At 40.0% G+C, this 21,007-nt stretch overlaps 1 protein-coding gene and 1 long non-coding RNA gene across 7 annotated transcripts in view; one reads left to right on the forward strand and one right to left on the reverse strand.

Annotated features, from left to right (window-relative positions):
- The window catches only part of LOC117286014, a 44,246-nt gene extending 23,742 nt beyond the window's left edge, over positions 1-20,504 (forward strand). Inside the window, exons 1-3 of one of the 2 annotated variants that reach the window (XR_004517139.1) lie at positions 17,909-18,019; positions 18,123-18,280; positions 19,964-20,504. This is a non-coding gene — a long non-coding RNA (uncharacterized LOC117286014). Of the gene's footprint in view, positions 1-17,908; positions 18,020-18,122; positions 18,281-19,963 lie in introns of those variants that run through there. The other variant, XR_004517140.1, reaches the window with a different exon arrangement.
- Pacrg (parkin coregulated) overlaps positions 1-21,007 on the reverse strand; it is a 543,806-nt gene that overhangs the window by 142,677 nt on the left and 380,122 nt on the right. The window lies entirely within an intron of this gene.

The following is a 21,007-nucleotide window of genomic DNA, read 5'->3' on the forward strand; positions in this document are numbered from 1 at the left end:
TTTTTTTTTTTTTTTTTTTGGTACCAGGGATCAAATTCGGGTCCTTGCACTTGTGAGGCAGGTGGCAAAACCACTGAGCTAAATCCCCAGCCCTCAGGGTTTAAAAAATTTGGAATCAGAGTTTAAAACAGAACTCAGTTGACAATTTAATAAGTGCTTATTGGAATTCATATTGTTCCCCTATAGAATACTTCCAACATATGTGCCTTGGACCAACAGCTGTAGTGACATAAAGGAATCAGCCATCAAAAGAAACCATATAAGGTCAAGATTAGAGGAATTGATTGATGAAATCAGTGTCACACGAATAAGTATTGTGCTTGGTTGTAACTTATGGGATCAATATTGGAAAGCATAACTAGCGTAATTTAAAGAATAATATTATTAGGGACAACAACTATGTTGTTGTCAGCCCAGACACCATTATCGTCTGGGCAATCCCAGAGATGCATTTAATAGTTTACAAGTCACTTTCATATGGATTGTTATTATAAAACATGGCTTCAGGTAGTTGGTGGGCTTGGTTTTAAAGAGAGTGGTAAGAGGTTTATATCCAGAGTATACAAGGAACTCAGGTCAACAGCAACAAATCAAAACACCAAATAATTTGATTAACAATAGGCAATAAACTTAAATAGGTATTTCTCAAAAGAACTACAGGTGGACAATAGGTATGTGAAAAAGTATTCAACATCACTAATGAAAATCAAAACCAAATGAGATGTCACCTCACTTCGGCAAGAATAGCTATTATTAATAAGACAAGAGTTAACTAGTGCTTTGAGGATGGGGAGAAAAGAGATCCCTTGCACACTGTTGGTAAAAATGTAAATTAGTACAGCCATTATGGAAATTTATATGAAAGCTCTTCCAAAAATAAAAAAATAGAAAAAGCATATAACCCAGCAATTCTACAGCTGATTATATAACCAAAGGAGATGAAATCAGTTCAGAAACCTCTGCATTACAGATTGATTGTCACATTATTCACTTTAAAGGAATGAAATCACTCTAAGTGTCCATCAACTAACTGATCAGTGGATAAAGAAAATACAGTACATATATACAATGGAATACTATTCAGCCATAACAACGGTAAAAATTCTGTCATTGGTGACAATGTGGATGCTACTGGAGGACATTATATTAAAAAAAATAAGTCAGGCAGAGAAAGACAAATACCACATAATTTCATTTGTTTGGAGAAGTTAAAAAGCTGATTGCATGGAAGAAGGTAAGAGTCAAATAGTGATTATTAGAGTATGCTATGAATTAGGGGGCAGAGAAAAGGTAGTTGATGAGTGATGTTATAGTCACGTACGAAAAATATTTTGTGGAGTTCTACACAGGAGGGTGATTACACAGATAATGTTCTGCATATTTCAAAAAAGCTGGAAGAAAGAACTTTGAATGTTCTCACCACATAGAAATGATAAATATTTGAGGAGTAGCCATGCTTACCTTGATTTGAATATTACACAATGTATGCCTGTATCAAAGCATCATATGGTACCCTTTAAGTATGTGTAATTATTGTGTTATTAAAAAATCAAATATTTTGAAAAACTAAATATAGGGGGTGAATCTTGAAAAACTTTATAGAATTTCAAATCTATTCACAGTTTTGAGTAGAATCAAGACAATTTATTAAGTGAATTTAGCCCTTTATCTTATAACAATCTATATAATTAATAGTTTTTCTATTTTGGAAAAATCATCAGTTTTCTGTGTAATCATGATCAGAATCAGACAATTTTATGTTAAATTACTTTTAACTAAACCCTATGTGCTTAAGTTCTGAAGGATTGAAAAATTAACATGAATGTTATTAACAGGGAGGTTCACAAATAGAAAGAGATTGTACTTAATATGTAAATTATAACATTTTGTTATTCACGTTTCTCAAAGCAACTTGGAAAAAGTTCAGAAGGATGGCTCAGAACAGGGCTACTTAATGTAGAAGGGTTAAGTGGAGGCCTCTGGCACTTTTCTGAGTCAGTCAAGTGGGCCTCTAAAAATGGACAGGATTTTCACATCTCATAAACAAACTGTAAAAAGGCCTCACTGAAAACAGGGAATAAAAATTCCTATAAGTATCATAAAATTTAGTCATAACAACAGCCAAGTGCTTCTTCTGTTAGCAAGGCAGACACTGGAACGGACAGAACTTTGTGCTTTGTAAGCGAACAGAAATAGTGGCTTCTGGACAGTGCAGACATGTGGGACCCCTCTGCCAGGAGGGCCCTCAGCCCAGACACCATTATTGTCTGGGCAATCCCAGAGATGCATATTCTGCTTAGTGAAAGCTGTAATTTTAATGGTTAGAAACCCTGATCAGATCTTTTTTCAGATGAAAAAACTTGGACATTTTAACATGAATCTAATTTTCTTACTATTCTTCATTTGGATTTCTTAAAATTCAGTAAAATACATCATGGTGGACTAGTTTTCCTACAAAATACCAAAGAAAAGAAAAATATTTTGTCAGATATGCAATTTCATCTGATTTTGTACACATTCAGCCAGACACTATGTAATAAGTAGATGATGCTTAATTCAAAAAGGAATATTTTTACAGTGACATGCTTGGTAAACGTATCCCTTACCAGCACAGATGGCATAAAAATGCTTAGTGATTCTTTTTTCAGCCTTCGTGTCAAGCTGTGGGAAGATATGGCTGAAATAAATACATTTTATTTTGCTTTGTGACATTTTTCCATATGATTTAATTATAGAGAAGGGCACATAAGAGAGCTTCACTATTAAGTGGAATCCATTATATGCTTAAGAGCAAATTCAAATCTTTTGTTGAGCACATTTTTAGAAAATAAATTGTGCACACCATGTAAATAATATGACATTTGGTTGCAGTCAATTTGGTTTATGTGTTTTGCCCAAAGGAACAGGTGATTCAAAGTTTAATCTGCCCCTCGCCTGCTTATTCTTAATAACTTGGCACAGTAAGCAGTTCTTGGGTATCAATATACCAATTAACAAAATAATTCTTTCACTGCTGTTGAAATAAAGCGTTGATTCTCATCTGCCTGTTTTGCTGTGCAGGGCAATGAACACACAAAACAGTCACAGAGGACAGCAGGGAAAGAAGACAGAGTTAGTGTTGCCCTTGCAGATGCAGAGAAAACAAGCACAAAAACCTCTCACAGGCGCTGGGCACTGAGTGGTGCTGCCCAGAGACCTGCTCCAACCATCACAGCCAAGACACCAAACTTCTGGGTTATTCCAAATAGTGCATCTGTCCTACATTCAATTTATGTTTGGACAGAATTAAGGGAGCTCATCGGCAAAGCCAGGGGAAATTTCAAATAAGAAACTGCATTTGAGTCATAAAGCCTTTTCAGTGCATTCTATATTTAAGCAAATATATATATTTAGCTTATATATATATGCTAATGGGGCTGCTGTAGATACAGGGATGTCTTTCATTCATTCTTTCCCATTTTCTCCTCTGCTGCCCTACAGCAGCCTTTCCTGACTGCTCATCTGACCCATTAGTGCAGTCTCTTGCCAGGATGTTGTTCTCCCTAGTCCTTGCTTTCTGCTGTTCCTATCCCTCCAGGTATCTTCCTGAAGGCTGGACAGGGTGAGGTCGCAGGTTTGAATTCTGAACTCCCACCAGGATGCCCTTGCTGGCCCTCCTAATACTGTGTGTTTGCCTCCACTAGAGCATTCCTTCCCATGATGCATACTGGTCTGTGCTTTCCCCAAGAGGCAGCAGTCTCCCAGGGGTTGAGGGTTTGTACTTCCAGAAACCGGAACCCCTAGGCAATGCATGAAGGTAGTCATTCCTTGCCACTGTTCCTCATTAAAACTTAGAATGACTGGGCTCAGACAAGCCTCTCTCTCTGTGGCTCTTGGTGGCCATTTCATTCTTTCTCTCTCCAATACCTTCATGCCAAATCCTACCTATGACTAGACTGTATCTAATGTTTACCTCCAAAATCCATATCCCTCTTTTAGGGCCATTCTTCATTAGACCTTTTATAGACTACTTTCTGCATTTTATTTGCATCTGTGTAAAACTTGTCACATGAAGATTTCTCTGATAGATATCCCTCAGGGATAGAGAAAAGGTCTTATTACTACCCTAAGTTCTATCCACCACAGTGCATGAGCCAGGCACCCAGGAGGGCCAGGCAAACTCCTGCTAAGAACTGCAATTGCAAATCCTCCCCTAGCATACTGTGGTTTCCCTATGCACAGATGTCCCATGCCTTGAAAACACATCATCACAGCCTGCAGTGAAACAAGGCCAATATCAGGATCCCAAATGGTTGCAGGTCTTATTAAAGTCACTCAGCTAACACAACTAGGAGTGAATCAGTCTTGTCCCTAGGCTGTGTGGCCCATCCAGGTCACCATAATTTTAAAACCAAATGTGATAGGGATCCCACCTTGAGTTAAGGTCCAAAACCAAGGGCCCAGTGGATGAAAGGTGGAATAAATTTGGTCACTATAGTATTTGATTCCTGCTGGTTTTGCAGTCCAGCCTCAGGATCCCTGAAGCAGTGACAGGTTTGTAGAATTTTCAGGGAAGTGCTTCCTGTCCACCTATCCATCTGTCTCATCTAGGCAAGCTGAGCCCCAGGTCCCTAGCCATCACTGCCCCTCCCCAAAGTGAGTAGGGATGGGATATCTGGCTCTATCCAGGGTCCTACAGAGGCCTAGGAGAAAATTCACGTGTTGGCAAGGAGAATCTGGGACTTGGTTTAATAGCCCTGAGGGTGGTGGGGATGGGATAACAGGTTAGGTCCAGAGGAAGGTCTCTTGCTGGATGGATCAGCAGGAAGCAAATGGAAGTAGAGCAGACTGGGCTGTGAACACATGTGACTCACATACTTGGTGGAATTTGGGGAGGGTTAAGGCTATTACAGAGCAAGTGTGAATGGAAACAAATACTATTTTGTTATTGTGATCCAATTTTTACCTCCCAGTTATCTGTCCCCATTGTGGCCTTAGCATTTTCTAAAATAAATACTTTACATGTTATCTTTTTAAGTTAATCATTTTCTTTAAAACATATGGAACTTTGCAGAACTTCAGAAACAGGCATGAGAATACAAAAACAAGTAAGGAAATTCTGAAATAATATATTTAAGCCATTTTTGCTTCTCTGAGGAAGGCTGCTCTTTGATTCATGACAACTTAAAAAAGCAAATCATAATATAATATCATAATATCATAATATATTTACCCTTAAAATATAGTATGTATAGATTTAAAATAATAATCGAAACTATAAATTCTTATCCACTGTGAAAATTTATCCTTTTATTAATGTTTGTATTTTACAATAAAATTTATTACTTATACCAAAGGGAATTCAACCTGAAGTTCTAGATCCATTTTAGTATAAACTCTTATAGATTTTAATATTTAATATGTTAGTAGAAACTTTTTGAACATTTCATATACTATTTCCACATGTATAAAATACAGATACAAAGTTTGATAAAAGAATAAGACATAAAATGCATATATTAATATTTAGTATACTTTCAGCCCTCAGCATTTAAATTTAGCTCAAAACTGGAGCCAACAAAAAAGTAGTTTAATTGCAAATAGATGTGGATACACATGAATATCCCCAGTGGGGAGCTACTAGTCACACACTGGCCTGTGTATTAGCTCATGATGTTTTCAAATATTTTGAAAGAAGGAGGTCAGATTTTGATTTCCTCCTGTTCTTCCCTGAGTTACTGATGCCCTGCACCTATGGTCAAAGTTGTATTCATGTCAAGGAAGCACGGTCAGGACAGAATTGCATTAGCATCATGGGACCACCAGATCTGCAGGTCATCTTACTGCGTGGTCCCTGTTGAAACAGCCCCATGTCACTGCATTCTGCAGCACTTGCCCATGATGCTAGGTTTCCAGGTTCCTATACTTGTCTTCCTACCACTGTAGTTGGACTTGGAGACCACTCTGCCCTGCTTTGTGGGGGCCTTGACCCCTGCCTGGCTCTGGCTATTTCTGAAGGCTGGATCTAAGGTCCTCATCTGGCTGTGGTCCCACTATACTTTTTATCAGCCTTTGTGGCATGTCAGTGCCACTAGGGAAATTTTTAAAATTGTCCATTCCCAGGATGAACTCCAGAATACAGACCTGAACCTCTGTGGACCAGAAGGAAGAAGGTCACCCACTGATAGCACTGATGTGTGTCTTTCTTGGGCTGTCTTTGGCCACTCTGGTAATCTATGTGGGCCAATTCCGAGGCTATTCTCTCATGGGGCCAGAGAGAGAAAGCAGGGGAAGAAATTGGCAACAATCAAAGGAGATCTGAAAGGACTGTATCATGAATGCATGTGACTCAGATTACTTGAAGGCATTATGAGGGGGATTGGGGTTACTGCATAACAAGTGGGAATAGAGATTGGCATCAGGACTTTTAAAACATTCCATGTGATTTCAACATGTAGCCAAGACCAAGATCCACAGTCCTACCAAGTCTTGGTAGACCCACAGCCATGTTTATGATAACGTCCAATTTTAGCATCACCTACAGCCCCTTCCTGAGCACCCTTACACAGCCAGCAGAACAATCCTCTTTTGAGGTCATCTGAATCTTGGGGCTCTCCTGGATGGGAATGGCCCTAGAAGCTTGCCAGTGCCTCACAGCTTTTCTTCCAACCAGTGCAGGCTGTAGAGGTTCTTCGGCCCCTAAGCCCAGGGATGCCTGGCAGATGTGACTTCCATGGGGTTTTGCATCTCTCTTAGTGTTTTAGGTGACTTTCTTGCCAAGAGCTGCCTAGTAGGTGTATATCTAGTTTGTTGTACTCATAAGACTTAGATTTACTTAAAAGGTCATGCAACTCTATTAAAGGAGATATTATTATTATAACTACACTAACAATTTTAGTACCATTTTGAATTCTAAACAGGTAGCCCCTGGATTTTTAGAGATCCACACAGCTTGCAGAAATTGCTGTTCGGTACCGGGTGGCACAAGCCATTATTCTTTGACGCTATGAAACATGTCCCTCCTGCAATCCAGCACCAGAATTAAGATGTGGACCTTGAAAAATAATCTCTTAGATTTGGGGATTGGTGGGGTCAAGGTTAATATCTAACAAAATGAAACATGCATATTCTACTATTAAGAATGTATTATTCAGATGTATTCATGCAAAGGTATAAACAGACACACACACACACACACATGCAAATACAAGGCATAACAATGCTTGTAATATTCAAATCCTCAAAGTAATCTAAATGTCCATCAATAAAGAACTGGTAATGTATTTGTGTAGGGCTATAGGAAGGAATCCATTCAGTCTCTAAATTAATGAGTGTATAAAATTGTCCTAATGTGAAATGTTCTGCAAGATAATGCCTTAAATGAAAGAAAAGCTCCCCAAATTCAAACAATGCAAAATACAATATAACCATTTAAGGAAAATTAAAAAACAATCTTAAATAAGACTTTTACAAAGAAGACTGCTTATACGGCACGTCTAGGGAGAATAAAAAAGATTAGCCTTACTGTTAAGAGAGGTTCCAACTCAAGAGCAATGGGAAATGAAGCAAGGCTGGTAAAGGAAGAACCAAATTCTGGAAGACTTTGAACTCCATGATATGAGATTTCACTGAGGTGCAAAAGATACTGTATGGGCTGATTATATTACATGGAAGATGCTAAAGATCAGCATCTTTCCTAAAGGAGCTTGTAGTACTGGCTTCTAACATATGTGCTTCTAACAGCACTTAGCAAATTGGTTAGAATTTTGTTTATTCTTGACTGTGACTTTGGGCAACAGCCCTGGGTTTTGTTGCCTCATCTCCGCATAAGGGGGTCGTGAATAAATAATACTTAGAAAGAGCCTAGCAGAATGCCTGAAGATATCAAAAGCTTATTACGGTAGCTGAGGAGGAAAAACGTAGGGAGCAAAGTGGGAATTCCTCCAAAAAGAGAAGATTTTGTTCCCTTAAGCATTTAAGGGGAGAAATTAAGCTGAGCACATATATTCTTTTCAGTAAGTTTCAGGTTCAGTAATTCTGAATTGGGGTTGGAAAATTGAGTTGTGGGGGCAAAATAACTGTTTAACTTAATTACTAAAATGCCTAGCTTTCCTATCATGATGTCAATACTATACACATTGCAATTCCAGCTTCCATAAAACAGCTATTTTGTGGAAATATAGTATAAACACTTTGCCATTTATTAATTCATCAATATATTTCAGTGAGTACAGTACATGAAAAAGGAAAAAGTAATTATTCACCTACAGGTCAAAACCTCCATTATTTTAAGTCTTGGTGACTTGAGAAACTGCACAAAAACTAATCCAAATATATTTGAGTTCACTGTGTGGTAAATTAAATATTCTGGATCTTAAATACACTTGACAAGACACTTTGAGGCACAGATAGTTTGCTGAATAGGAAACATTATTATTTAGTCTGCGGTGACAGCTTTGAAGTAGACGGATTTTTGTTACTCACAGATAAATTTTCATGATAGTTTCCTGATTATTAAAATGGCTGTAGAATTTTTAATAAGTTTCCTGGAAGTATTAACTCTGTCAAAATTAGAAATCTCTCATTAAACTACAGTGTCTCCCAAACACAAGAGATGGTAATGAATTCATCTCTCGGACTTCACAGAGGACAGATTGGTGCAGAGTAATTTCTTTGATTTGGGTGCTTTAATCTCATAACTGTTTCTAGACACATAGTAAAAAAAAAAAACTCAAAGTGAGAAAATAATTACAAACATAGGAAAGCTTAACCAACATTGCAGGAGAGAGTAGGCTATAGAGGAGAAGGGTCAGCAAAAAGAGGGAAGGACCAATTACCATAGCGGGTTGCTAATCTTTCAGGTGTCAGGAAAAGGAGAAGCCACAGTGGTGGAAAAGTATTGGAGATGGGAGCCCTTGGAAAGGGGAATGGAATTATCTTACAGTGTCAAGAAAATGCTAAGCTTGTCCTTGTCTCTGGAATCTTCAAAGAGAAAACAGAAAACAATTTGCTGGAGGCATTGTTTTAGAACATTATTGCTGAAGTAACCAAGAGAACATTTAAGACCCTTATTCTTTGCAAGCAAACCTAAAAAACATAAGTAATTTGATCAATGTCACCAGTGATCTTAGTAAAGTAAATAGGATAATTTATGGAAAGAACTTTGCAGAATGCTTGTCATATTAAATATGCAATACGATGGCCAAGGGAGGTAGAAAAAAGGGAGCATAGAATTAACCCTGAAACCCATTTCTTGAGGCTCACTTCAGTACTCTTTTCATTAGACATTCAATTCTAGTTTGTTTTTAAAACTGTGAAAGTATAGTTACAACAAGGCCAGAAAAGCTTTTTGTTTTAGAGTACATAAATTTCTTTCAATTTAGCTAAAAATAACGATGACATTTGAAAACCCTAAGCAAATACCAGAGGGATGGAACAGTTAAATCTTTTTTAAAAAATTTATGTCACATGACCTTCGAAACAATGACTTGCAATGATTAAATAGGCTCAGAGAAGTTCACTAAATTGCCTCAGGTCACACAGCAGGCAAGTTGGAGATCTGCAAATGGCTCCAGTTCTCCACTCCTCCAAAGCCCATAACCATGGCAATTAAAGAAGCTTATTTGCAATGGAATGCTCAGCCTCCAAGCAACATGGGAAACGGTTTACCTTGGAAGGATCTGGATGTGGTTTCTTATGTAGACCCACAGGTTAATAAATGAATTGCTCTGATTACAAAACCGGTTTCAAAAACTAAAGAAGGTGTGTCTGCTTTAAGAATGGTACTTAGAGCCTGTCTAACAAGAGCAAGGTCCCAAGTTAGATCCCCAGTGCCCAAACAAGCTAACTAACAAACAAGAATGGTACTTAGGCCAGATTCCAGCTGCTTTCAGCACCACAGACCTGTGTCTGGTGCAGGGTGAAAAGTATCCACAGCACACCCCACTTCCAATATTATTTCCTAATAATACATAATTTCAAGTTACATATTTAAGCCATTTTAAGATTGTGGTGCATCAGAGAAGCAATGAAATTCAGGGCTACATTTTGCCATTACCTGTCCTCATTTAGAAATAATTCAAAACACAAATTTAAAAAGTTGTCATCGCCAAGAGTTTAATTCAGAATAACAAATCGGCTTGCTGTACCTTTCAATGATACACATTCCACTGTAATTTATGTTCCTGACTTCTCCTTTCCAGGTTTTATTGCTCTTGGCTATTTGCATAAAAATGGAAGCTTTGATCTTTAAGGATTCATCAGCTCAAATAGCTCATTCCCCATACTAAGGCACAAGTAATGATGGGTGGAAGGGGCTCAGTGGTTCCGTTCAGCCAGGCATGCACAAGCGGTTACTAAAACCCACTTCCCCTCCTCCTTCTCTCCTGGCTCCTTTTACTGTAATTCTCTATTCAAGCCCATCTGAGTATCTCCCCAGATGGAGCAGGAATTAAGGTGGCTGCTTCCTGTTGGAACAGGTCTCAACAAACCAGCCTCGTTTTACTAGAGGCAAAAAGAACATAGGCAAAAGGCAAAAGTCTAGTCTTGATTTCTCCACCTACTGGGTAATGTGGAAGGGTTTCTTAGCCTCCCAGAGCTCCAGGTTTCTTACCAAATAGAGGATAATAATAGTACTACCTCACCTCACCATGGTTAAAAAGTGAAAAGAAATTATCCATAGGAGAGAATCTAGGTGTGAATTTGCAAATGTTTTGTTGCCCAACCCTTTCTAGGAACTGTGAACTTTTCCTTTGATTCTTTAGTCCCCAATTGAAACATCAAAGCTAAATTCCCTTCACTGTTAATATTCACTAGTTATTAACTAAGGAGTAAATTATACCCGATTGCTTCCTGGTCCAATGACAACGTTCATAGTTATTTGACACTCAGGAAGACTTGACAGGTCACTTGTGTTAGATTTCTGTCACTGTGACAAGATACAGTACCAGACATAAAAAGTTTAAAGGAGGGAGAAAGTTTGTTTTGGCTTGCAGTTTTAGAGGTTTCCGGACATGGTTGGCCAGCTTCATTATTTTTCCGCTTGCAGTGAAGTAGTAGTATTAGTAACAGTACTCCGTCATAGTAGAGGGGCCTGGCCATGGGAAAAGGCTTATCTCAAGGCTGCCAGGAAGCAAAGGAGAGAGAGATAGAGATGCGAGAAGGGACCAGGGACCAGATATAGTCCCCATGATGCTTGTGATGCTTGTGATCTACTTCCTTCATCTAGCCCCCACTTTCTGTTTCTATCACCTCCCAATAATGTTATAAAGTTATGCATTCATTTATTGATGGATTAATCCACTGATGAAGCTGCAGTTCTTGATTTCCAATCATTTTGAGGACCCACCTCTGAAAACTGCTGGACTGACACGAGGCCTGTGGGAACATTTCATATTTAAACCACAAAGAGACCTAAAATGTTCAGGAAAAAAAGTTGATCAAACCCTCCAAACTGAGCGTGTGGTAATATTTGATTTACTAGTGGTATAGAAAGGTAAAGGAGTACTGCATACCTGTCTCGTGTTAGTCTGATGACGGGCACAAGCACCCTGAGCAGGACACATGCCTACATCTGCAGCTTCCTCTTCACACAGGCAGCTAACACTTGTCACAACTGTGCCAAAGGGTGGGCACAGCAACAGGTTCGGCTGCCTCCTATCCTTGAGGGCTAGTGTTCTACTGGGAGGGCACCATAAGGAACCAGTCAGGTGCAGTGAAGTGGGACAGATGCCGAGAGAGGAGTAGGTAGAGATAGAACTGGCAAAGGAAGGAGTGTGCATTTACACCATGGATGATAGTTCTGGGAAGGCTCTGAGGATGAGGTGGCCTGAGAAGGGTCACAGCAGCCAGGAAGAGAAGGACCCTTTCTGCTGGAGAGCACAGTTTTCAAAGTCACAGTCAGGCAGTGTTGTGGTGAATCCTAGTAGCTTCCTGATATTTTCTTTTCTTTTTTGCATTGCTGCCAAGGGAAGTCAGGGCCTTGTGCATGGTAGGTAATTACTTTTTCACTGAGTATATCTCCAGCCTACCAGTGACCTCTTGGATATATGTGTTACTTGACAGGGCACAGACGATGGAGAACATTCAACACCGGAATAGGAAGTCTGGACCTTATTTTATAAGTAGTAGTTAGTAATTATAAGCAGAAGTGATATGATTGGGAAAAAATCACTCCAATAAATTTGTAGTAGGTAGAAAATCATACCACAACCTCAAGGATGTCTGTACCCAATGCCTACAGCCTATGAATAGAGCACATCACACAGCAAAGGGATGCATTCAGGGCCCTAAAATGGGGAGATACCCTGGAGCATTAGATGGGTCTAATGCAATTGTAGTGGTCCTTAAAGTGGAAGAAGGGGCAAAAGAGGAGACTGAGAGATGACCAAGGAAGAAACATAAGGAACATGTGACTTTGCCAAGATAGAGGAAAGATCATAAACCAAGGGGTGGAGAAGGCAAGGGTGCAGATTTCCCCTAGGGCCTCCGAGAAAGAAAAGCATTCTGCAGACCCCTCAGTTTCAAGCCAAGGTGGCTTGTGTTAGACTGCTGAACTTCAGAGTACAAGTAACAACTTGATGTTGTTTAGGACAAATGACTTCGAAAATTCGTTGCAGCAATAATAGTAAACAAATGCAAATGGATGGGAAGATCCCCTAGGTGAGACCCCATAGTCTGAATGACAGAAACAGTGGGCAATAAGGGTGGCTGGACCTGGACATGGCAGGAGGTGGCCAAACGGTCTCATACCTACACAGACTAGCGGTGCTGGCTTTGGAAAAGGAACATGACTCCAGCTCCTCGGGACGAGGCTGGGTGAGGAGGAGAGGCAGGAAGAGTAGCAGGCTAGGGGAAGGTAGGGGCTTAGCTTTATTACTTCAAATATGGAATGCCTTTGAGACATTTCGGAAGAAAGACAATTCAATATGTAGGTCGGTCGCTTAGGGGAAAATTTGGAGGTGAAATTTTTGGTCAGGGTTGGAGTGTGAAGAATGGCTGAGTACCCTGACGGGGAAGAGGCTGCCAGAGCCAAGCTTAAGGAGAAAGTGAGGGCGTCTCAGAACAGACCGCAAAGGATATCCCCAGAGGGCTTTCCACACATGTGAAGAGAGCGGCATAGGAGAGCAATGTCAAGGGACATGTGGCTGCCTCAGTTCAATCTGAATTCCTGATGGGAACAACCTGTGCTTAATTTGAGTCATGGAGGAGGTGCTCAGAGAACAGAGGGGAAGGGCGTTCCAGATAGGGATGAACAAGCGGAGGCATGAGGCTGACGAGCCCATCACAGCAGCCCGAGGTGCTGGAGAGCGAGATGGGAGCTGAGGAGATGGACTCACGGGGAGCGTTTTCTACCAGAGCAGGGACACAACAGAGCAGAAGAGCAGAGAGCATTTCTGAAGTGAGCCTGGAACTCAGAGTCAACTGGGCAGATCCATCGTGATATTGAAAATGAACTTGTAATGGCACAGATCAGAGATATTTTTAGTTAACTTCTCTGTTGCTGATGCTTAAAAATAGCTGCCAGTTGACTTTTTCTATTTTGAGGCCTTAATTGTGACAGGACACTCAAAATGTTTGTAGTGATTTTGAAAGGCCAACATCTCCTTGATCTGGGCATCACATTACAGTCAGCATCGGGTCCTCTGGGTTTTGGAAAACACTAGATGTGTCTCTGTCGCAGGCCTGCATCTTGGCCTGCCGTGCTTTACACCCCTGTCTCTCCATACCTAGATTTCACTCTCTTTTAAAGGCACAGCTTTAAAAAAAGTGTCAGAAAGTGTCTCCAGATATCCTGTCCTCTGGATGAGGAGTCACCTAGAACCAACATGCTCCTACTCAGCACATGGCTGCTCAGGGCAAAGGCAGCAGGAACACCCTTGGGAAGGTGGATGGGGAGAGGTCCTCCTGTGCCACTTTGCACTTCTGGATTTGTTAAGGAAGGGAAGCAGGCCCTGTTATAGGAGCCTTGGGGATTTTGGAAGAAAAGAGAGAGGAAAAAGCAGGAAACATTGGCTAGGAAATTAATTCAGTAGTCAGTGTGAGGGCTTTAAAGGCCCAGAAGAAGCCATTTTGCATTATAAATTCTTACATATATACATTTATATATATATTTGTATATTCCATGTTTCTTCACAAGAATTTCCTTTGTAAAAATCTATGCTAGTCTTATTCAAGGTAGTAAGTTCATGTAGCAACTTAACTTCCAATGCCTCAAAGACAGGAGCAGCATTGGATCTGTCCTGTTGATATAGCTGTTTTAGCCATGTCACATACAGGACCACAGGATGTGGACTGTGTAGAGGTTTGTTCTTATTGATGTGGTTGCCACATAAAACACAGGATGTCCAGGAAACTTTACATTTCAGATGAATTAAAAAAACTCCTCTAAGTATGAGGATGTCTCAAGTACTGCATGACACATACTAAAGTTTTTGCTGTTCATCTGAAATTCAAATTAACTGGGCATCCTGTGTTTTTATTTGTGAAGCTGGCAAGCCCAGATAGTTTATGAGCAGGAGGCAAATCCAGATACAGAGTGCAGTGATTTCTGGTGACTCAGTGTAGCTGATTTATTTCTTTCCCTAGAGTTTTAGGATCCTTTTGTCTGACTCAGTACTGGAATGTAGATTTCCACAGGCCACTCTTGGCTTTTGAGAGAAACAGTCAGAACATTTCTCTGTGCTGCCCAAACGGTCTTTCTGAAGTTGCCGTTAAATATCTAGATGCCCACTGAGTTTGTCATCACTCCCACAGCAGCTCTGGTGAAGGAATGATGGCAGAGTCTCTAAGAGAGCCATCTGCAAAGACAGGGTTGGTGCTGACCCTGTGGTATCTCTGACCTTCCTATGTGGTCTAGCAGCTTGGAGCACCTTCAGCCTCAGCATTCTTCTGTACTGCTGCATGCACTAGGCCGTGACAGACTCAGCTGCTAAGGGTACTGCCTTTCAGGCTTTCCTCATTCTGTTGGGTCCCAGAGCTGACAATGGGGACATCCAACTGAGGGAGGAGACATTAAAATGTCCTTGCCACACACTGTTTTAAATGTCCACCTTCTCCTGGAGACACATTAGCATTGGGCATGAAATCACTGCTGTGCTGCTACTTGACATCTCACATCTTTTGACTTTTGGGCATTGTTGGTAATCATTTATTTTCTCCTTACAAACTAACTGCATTTGGCCTGTGGAGCCTTACATTGCAGCTAAGGGCTTGCACTTTTGAGGTGGAATTATTTCCATGCGTCTCAGGCTCAATAGCAATTGTGTTGATGTGTCAGAAAAAGTTTGCTATTTTCCCAGTTGTGCTCAATTTTCACTTATCAAAGCCAATTCATCTTTTTCCTATGCTAAATTTAATTGGTTTTCTTTCTTATTTTATATTTATGGGATTATTACTGTTCAAGACAGTGGTTTGCATTTATCTTTATTGACTCCCACTGCATTTAATTGGGCCATCCATCCAGTTTGCCTATATCATTTTGGATGCTTCAAATTGTCAAGTGATATGAAATCTAAACTAATGTAAAAGATTCCCCCATTAGAAATTCCAAGAATTCACGTGATTGCATTGCAAACAATGGCAAAATTCATTATTTTTGCATTAAAAAATATTTTACCTAAAATTAACTGCTGAATAAATTGGAAAACAATTCTGAAAGTAGCATTCTACTAAAAATACATGTAAAATGTAAATCTCCCAGTTGAATTTCCGGATCAGGTGAAAGAAGACACACGGAAAGAGTCCAGCGAGGAACCCAACAGCACTCACTCTTCCCATCTTTCCTCGTGGGAGCACCTTATCGAAAGGTCCCTATCAATTGGAAATGCAAATCTATCAGGAGCACCTATGTTGGTCATAGGAATAAAAACTCCTGAATATACTTTTGTGCTTAATGGATAAATTCCAATCCGAGAATTAAAAAACCCCAATGTTTTCTCATGATAGAAAGTTTCTATACAACATTTAAATACAAAAAAAAATTATTCTAGATGGAAATTTGTTAAACTGCTTCCATTTTTTCACTGTCCTCTAAAGATCTCCGCCAGAGCACATAATTGGTTCACTTGGCTGCGAAACACTGGCTTGTCCCCGCAGCAGGCAGGCAGGATTCTTGACTGGCCCTTTCCACTCTGCAGCTCAGCATTGCTGATGGGCCTGGATCAGGAAGAGGAATGCAGGGGAAATACTTCTATAAAAGCAGCCATGGGCTCTGCCTTGAAGCAACAGTGTAGGGGCTATCATAGTTTGCATGGAAATATTAGAGAAAGATATTTTTCAAAATCATGTTGCTATAGCCAGTTGACAATAGCCTTCAGCACCCTCTTGTAATGCTGTAAGCTGCCAGTCAGAGGGACTATGTTGTCAGCTTTGCTTGGTGTGTCCTCCTCTCTTGACATGGCCTTGTCAGGGGTGGAAGGTGAAGCCAGTGGCAAGGTGGGGGTGGAGATTTCAGTACTGAGTCCAGATGCCACTGAAATCCGTGCTTTCAAATTGGGATTCTTCCTATGGTCTAGGCTTTGGTATAGTCCAGGAAGAATGTATTCCAACATTTTGGTTCTAATTAACAACCTGACATTAGAACCAATAATGAGTTCAACATATACTCCAACAAATATCCCATATATAACAAGATTTAAAGAGCAGTTTTGTACTTGCTTTCTTAAATTAAGGGATTGAAGCACAAAAAAGAATTTTATTCTATAAATGGCCATTTACTGTCTCAAAATATTATTGCCTTTTTCTTACTAATTAAAGATGAAATAATACTTGAACACTTCATAATCTTAAATTCACAATATTTTACTTAATTAATATAGCTAATTTAGAAAAATAATTGGCAATTGCTAAAACCTTTAATGTTGATGTGAACTGAGCTGGAAGCATTCTTTCATCACAAATTGGTATTTAAAATATAAAGTTCTGCACACAGCTGGAAAGTGCCATCGTAATTTGGCATTTATGTTCAGTAGCTATCATTAAACCAAACAAATTGAAATTAAAGAGAAAAGAAAAACAGTGGGTTCAGGAGAGATATTCAGGCTAGATCCTAATGCCTCAAAAGTATAATAAATATGACTTCTAAGCATGTATCAAGAAGTATAATGTTATGAAACATATTCAAAATTTTAATATGTTGATTTCATACTTCATTTTGGAAATACAACTTTGATAATATTTAAATAATTAAGGTTAACTTGAGTTATTTTCCTCCAACCAAAGAATATGCTTCAGTTGGTCAACTCAACTTATACTCATGATTTTAAAAGCAAAGTCATTCAGGTGACTGATTTTATGAATCTTGATGATGACTTGAATAAAGGCAAAAGGAACAGTTGGAATAAGCAAATTGTGACTTTTGTACATTTTTTAAAATTGGGGACAAATAGAAAAATGTCTCTGAAATTCCATACCACATAGCACAGATTCACAGCAATTTGCAGGAACACCAAAGAAAAACACATCCTTTGGAGAGTGTATTTGTTTAGTGGGAGGCTGTCTTTTTCAGGCCGGGAACAAAGTCTGCTAAAGAGGATGAGAACATATGCAGACACCATTGTGTGTACTGCTGGGGAGGGGTGGGAGGAGGAACGCCATTCCACAGTATGGAATTTGCTATCACTTTTCTCCTTGGTAACACATGAAAAAACAAGATTTTAAACAACAGCCTAAAGAGCAAGGAGTTTAAAAAAAAAGTACAACAAATGTTTCATTCTAGTGGAGTACAATGGTGATATTTTAGCTCTACCAAACAAGTCTTTAAAATAAAGGTTCTTTATATTCTTTTGCAAATAAAAGCCCCAAATATTTATCAAATTGCAGCCATGTTAAAACAAAAGGAGTTTTTAGTTTTCACGTCCTTTTTTTGAGCTGTAGAAGCTTAAAAAATTCACATATTAAGATTCTTCCTCAGAAGCAATATTTAAATCTCAAGAAAGAGTCGTATTTTAAAAAATTATTGTTTTAAGGAAAGGTCTGATGATAGCTTTTAAAGTTTCAGGGAAGACCAAATATCCTATATTAATAGGGATATAACCCAATCGTAAGAAACATGTTCTCTGACCATGATATTCATTTACTGTATAATTTTTAAAAGTTTAATTCAGCTGAGGATTATTTGCCACCAACTGTGTTCCTTTCACTAGACCAAGGAATTCCCAGAGAGATGAATCCAGATTCCAATGGTCAAGAAGGTCAGTGCCATGCCAGAGAAACAACAAGGAATCTGGGTAGAAATCACTACTCAAAGTGCTGGTGGGAACACAGAGGGAACAGATCCTTCTTCTGGCTTCTCCAATTTGAGGTAAGAGGAGACTGACTAGACTATGAAATGATTCCTGAAGAAGGTGATATTAAACTGACCTTGAAGTCTAGCTGGTGGGGGACAGAAAAAGGACACTCCAGGCACAGAAGTCAGGGAAAGTGAAGCACGGTGGTGTGAAGGACAGGGTTTGTCTAGTGGGACACAGGCCAAGGAGGGACAGGGCAGTGGGCACGGAGCAGCAAGCCTGCAGAGAGGAACTGGATCCAGACTGAGAGGCGACCCCTGACTCCCTGAGGCTGTAGTAGTGATGATAATGCTACGTCTCTTACAGCACCGACTGCCAGCCTCTGAGCAGTATCCTGTGAACACAACTCCTTTTAAATGTCAAAGCCACAGGATAAACCCATGAGGTAGCTACTATTGTTACCTCTTCTTATAGACAAACATGTCCTGTGTTACAAGTAGTGGTAGTCTAGGAGGCTGAGTCATTTTGAGGCTGTAGCAGGATCACCTTGAGGAAACAGAGTAACATGTGGGGATGGTGGGGGGTGGCAGAAGTGGACCTGGAGAGAAGGCAGGGCAAATGCACAAACTCACAATTTAAAATTTGGTAACCAACTCAGAAGGAAGGAGCCACAGACATTCTCAAATTTGCTCGAGAAATGGGAATGATATTGAATTTTGGGGTGACCCCAAGTAAAGAGAAGCCTAGGTTCGAAGAAGGCTGGCAAGTGGGCATTGGGCCAAGAGGGAGCAGGAGTAAGCCTGCTGTGGGAAAGGGGCACAACCCAACCCCAGCAGGAGTCTTGCTGCAGCTGACAGATGGACAGGCCTGAGGGCAGACATGGTGGACAGCCAGCTCTAGGGTCAGGCAGGTGACGGTGACAGAAGAGAAGGAGTGCAGGGAAGGTGCCAGGTCCGAGAAGTATGGAAAAGAAAGAACCTGAGAACAGGGAACTAAGAGGCTACTGGTGGATTGATGGGTAAATTTCATGGAAAATATAGCTTAAGGTAGACCTAAGAGTGGGTGGAAAATGAGAAGAAGTTTTCTGAAATCGTGTTTTCGAGAAATTTGCTAGGAAAGAGGGTGAGGCCACAAGAACACAGAAGGCCTTTTGCATTACTTTAAAATTTTAGAAAGAGACATGATCAAGGAATGGGGAAGGGCCAGTGTGTTGAAAGGAGAAGTAAAGAGTGAGAGAAAGGTCTCCAGGCTCCTCATAGGGTCTCCTAATCTCTGGAGGAAGCATATACTGTCTCAGATGCAGGAGGGAGGAAAGAAAGGACAGGAACACGCCGACCCACCTGGGGTGGGGAAAGCACAGATCAGGAACACCGGAGAAGGGAGAAGAAAGCATTCAGGACCTGGTGGATGCTGAAAATCACTTCTTCCTCATAGAGCCGCTCAGCAGTTACAGTTTTCTCCAGCAGTACTTGGCAGTACTTGGCAGTATTTGGTAGGACATCAGGGACACTTTTTCCTGCCATAGATTTTTTTTTTCACATAACATTTGCTTGTTTCTGCATGAATACCATGTGTGGATCACCAATTGGTTGTATAGCAGCCAGTTATGGTTTGGCGCCAAATATAATATACCCGTGGAAGTCTCTATTACATTGCATAGACCGAGCAAATCAATGAAGAATAGAATATTTTCAGTGTTAGCAACTGCCTGGAGTTCTGTGTGCTATATAATCTCTTGTGTTCTCTCTCAAACACAGACAACATGTGAAGTGGAAACCAGATTGAAAAGAAAAGAATTGGAGAAGTAAATACTACTATGCAGAGAAAAGCTGTGTTGCTGGAATTTATTTTTCATATTCTGGGTATCTTATTGTAGTTAAATGCTGGATGTGCTACTGCTTGGATCCTAAGAGGAATGTGTGAATTTGAGTGCTGTTCTTCCAAAAAACAATGTGCTTTAACGGGAAGGGAGATGGGCTTGGACACAAGTATCCCACCAGAAAAGAAATGTTTCTTGTGTGAGATGCTAATTAGTTCATAATGGCCTGGTTTGATCTGGCCATTATACTGTGCTCCAGGATCACACATTTTAATTAAAATTTGCATTGGATTTGTGCCTTCATATATAAAATTTAAATGAATAATATAGTGAAATAAAATGCCCATAGAGGACATAATATATGGAAGTCACTGTTCTAAGCACAGTAGAAAATAACAAAGATGATCGACATGAAAACTACCTTCTGAGCGCTGTCTCTCGGGGTCCACAGATGCTCTGACACTGAAGTTGCCAATACGAGGCATTAAAATGGAAAGAAATGTCTGGTAAAATAAACTCCTCTTACACTATGATGGTGTAAAATTTAAACAAATTTCTCAGATGCCTTAAGATAGACTAAAGATACTGCAAATCCTTTATTTCCAGGAGTAGGCTTTCTGCTTGAATTCAAATTTTCAGTGGCATCAACCAAGCCATGAATATTAACCAGATTTCTACCGTGTAGGAGACATTGTATCGCTGTCATGGGAGATATAAGGATGCATAAAGCACTTACCAGGCAGGAAGTATTTGTATTTTCAAGGGAAGGATGAGTCTGTGTCTACTCTAGCTGTTAAAGAAGGGCCATAGGAGTGATGTAGGCTATCACTGGGCCTTGAAGGGCACATAGAGCTCTTTTAGAAGAGTAGAGCATTTTGGATTATTTCAGATGGGGCAATGGCTTCCTTGAGGCTAGGAAGTTTGGTACACATCCAGGGAGAGTGAACAGAGCAGTGTGCCAGAATAGAAATGTTGTGTGAGA

This window comes from Fukomys damarensis, unplaced genomic scaffold, assembly GCF_012274545.1.
Source record: "Fukomys damarensis isolate Sample0158 unplaced genomic scaffold, DMR_v1.0_HiC HiC_scaffold_14, whole genome shotgun sequence".
NCBI lineage: Eukaryota > Metazoa > Chordata > Mammalia > Rodentia > Bathyergidae > Fukomys > Fukomys damarensis.